Here is a 3229-nt window from a genome sequence, read left to right on the forward strand (position 1 = left end):
ACCACCACCACCCCCGCCTCTCCACAGTGGCTAATTGCTTTAAATAAAAAGATGCAATTGGTTCGGTAAACCCGTCATTATGCCGTTTGGGCAGACTGCATTGAGGATAGCGCAGGAAGGGGGTCAGGGGTCAACGGGAGGCAGCCGTCATGGGGGACTGCCGCACGGTGATTAGAACCAGCGGACTCAAACATCTCCGGGGTCCCAGAGTCTGGAAAAAAAAAAAGCCGGGAAATTCACGTTGGCAGCGAACCGGAATTGTAAACATCCACCACCCAGCTTCCGGCAGGTCAGGTGACTTCAGACTTCAGGCTTCAGGCTTCTGCTTCCTTAGATCTCTGCCTGAACGCAGGTCTGGGTCGTGAAGTAAACACATCATTTATACACATATCAATATGTTTGCGTATCTGTATATATATGTACACTAATTTGTTTTACGAAAAATTCAGACCAATCCTCACCTTCCACTTGCCAGCTTAAACTGGCACTTCCTCGCCCTTATCGCCGCTCCTTTCCAAAAGTGTGAAACCAAAGATAGAAGTGGCGCTCTTGATGTGGAGCACGACTTGTTCGCAGTCCAGGAGTTTGTTCCACATGTGGCGAGGCAGCGGTTGGGACGGTCTGGGTGAGAGCGGGGGCACGCCAGCGTGCACGGTTCACCAAGTTTACGCTGACTCAGTGTGCAATCAAGTGGGAGAGCCCGAAAGGCCCGCCGAGCCGGGGGTCAGAGCACTGCGGCAAAGCAAAACTTTCCCAGTAGAGTCTCATGTCATATTTGAAATCATTTCCTCGTGTAATTTGGCATCTGAATCAAAGCAAAGGGCCCGAAAAAAAAGAAAAGAAACACAAACAATGGGGTTCTGTGTTTTTTGTTTAATGTACAATTTAACCCAATATGTAGGAATAGACGAGACTTATTTTCTGTCAAACATGTCTCGAAATGTATGTCCTGCGAAAACCTAATTAGAGACAAAAGAATCGCTGTTTGGATGAGAATAAGTGGGAAAATGGGCTGAAAACTCTTGAGATGTTCTTTTTTTTTCTTCCCAAAGCTGCTTTTTTTTTTTTTATTGTCACTCCAACCATCGACTGGCTACCTGTTGCCTTCCTTTTGATGAGGTTTCATCAGCTACTCAAACTCTCAAATCGGTCCTCGATTTTTCTCTCCCAAAGATGTTCCGCCACACCGGTTTGATCAACGCCGGTTTGTGTCAGCAGTGTGTGTGAACCCTGAACTCGCAGGAACTTTGCTCTGGTGAAAGGAAGTGATTTATTCCCTCCCGGCGGGAAGAAGTGGGGGAAACCCGCACATGCAAATGCAATTGTGTATTTAATGCTAAAAGGATATGAAAAGTGTATGAAACTTATTATGTCTTGTCTTATGGCGGCAAATCCACAGTATAAAGGAGTTTTGTGTCCCGCTGAGTCCTCTTTGATTTATAACCGCCGTTTGCATGTGTAAATGTGTAATGTGTGAGCAACCAAAAAAAAAAAAACGTATGAATGAGGAGATGAGTTAATCATGTTTGGAGCCTGAAAACAAATTTCCCAACGAGTCGTAACGCACACGCTCAAATACACACACACACACACACACACACACACACACACACACAAATGTGCTGAGCGCTTTTCCACATGTCATGCCACTTATTTCTGTTTGCCATCCCTACTCATACACATTTATGCGCGCGCGCGCACACACACACTTACACACACCAAAAGAAACAAATCTGACCCACTTCTTAATAATTGCTTAAAAAGAGACATCAGAAACACATCTTTTTTGTAGAAAAAAAAATGACTAAACCAGCTGCATTGTGAATTACAGTCATGAGGTAAAAATATCCTCCAACTCCAAAAAGCATTAACTTACATAAATGTTTATTCAAAGTATTTATTTACATTGTAAAAACCAAAAAAAAAAAAGGGTCTTTAGAATACAGATGTTTCCTTTTTGGAGGCCGTTGCCAGGAGAAAACGAGGGAGGGAAAAAGGACAAACGTTGCAAACTTCTTACCTCCTTGCACATTCCTTCGCTTCTCCTGCAGCAGAGGACTCTGCTCGATGAAATGTCATTTCCGCTTTTTTTTTCCGCTCGCTATTCGAACCACTCCTCCACGCCTCCGCTCGGCACCGGCAAACTGTTGCGGCAGCAGAAAAAGTGGGCTGGTGAAGATCATCAACCTGCAACATGCGAAGACAAAGCCAGCGGTTCAGTCCGGCAGCTTGTCTCCTCACCGCTTTGTACCTTTGTCGCCATGAAAAAACACACACACACACACACACACACACACACACACAGAGTCATCCTGGTCCACCGGTGGGGAGACAAACCGACTGCAGGCCCGAGTTGCTCTTCTGTGTTTGGGACGTGTACCGGAGCTGCGACTTGGCTGACATCAGCTTGATAATTCACACGGTTTCATTTTGAGGGCATTTTAACACTGAACTTACCAAAGACAGAGAGAGATGGACTGAGAAACAGACCAGTGTTGTGCAAAGTTTCTCCTCTTTTTCTGACAGCTTCCTAAAGTTTGCCTCCACCACGCAGTTCAGTTGAGGGTTTGACACCTTTCCAGGTTTTAGGTGTCTCTGAATTTTGTATGATTGATTGATTGATTGATATTATGATTTATAATATTCATGATCCATAGTAACCCTTCTACCTGTTGCTAAATGCTGTTTCAATTCACCTTGAATAAGTGCAAAAAAGTTAAATGTTGATGATGATTTTGGTCAAATCTACATCTTCTTTGCCAGCATAATTTTCTTCAATTTAGTATAAATTACAATTTAATTTTATAGATTGCATTGTTTATTTTGCTCAAGTACATTTACAATTAAAAAAAAAAAAAAAAAGCTTCAATTATCTCTTTGTAAGCATTCATTTCAGCATTCAACATTTTTATTTCATTGCATGAAATATATGTGCAGATATGTTGGTATGTGCTTATTTCCATATGATTGTCAAAATACCAAAATGATTGCAGTGATTTTGAGCATCGCCTTCTCAAGCCACCAACCACAAACAGTCACACAACTCTTACTGGGTTGTCGACGCAAGTGGAGAGGAAAGAAAAAAGAAGAAGAAGAAGAAGAAGAAGAAGAAGAAGAAGAAGAAGACGAAAACGAATTACAATAATGAAGGTCACGTATAATGCGGGACCAATGAGGAGGAAGTGGTCATTTGCTGCAGCCAATCGGCGGCCAAGGGTGGAGCGACGAT

The sequence above is a fragment of the Nelusetta ayraudi genome, unplaced genomic scaffold (genome assembly GCF_046127955.1).
Source record: "Nelusetta ayraudi isolate G7.1 ecotype Tasmania unplaced genomic scaffold, CSIRO-AGI_Nayr_v1 ptg000016l, whole genome shotgun sequence".
Taxonomy (NCBI): Eukaryota; Metazoa; Chordata; class Actinopteri; order Tetraodontiformes; family Monacanthidae; genus Nelusetta; species Nelusetta ayraudi.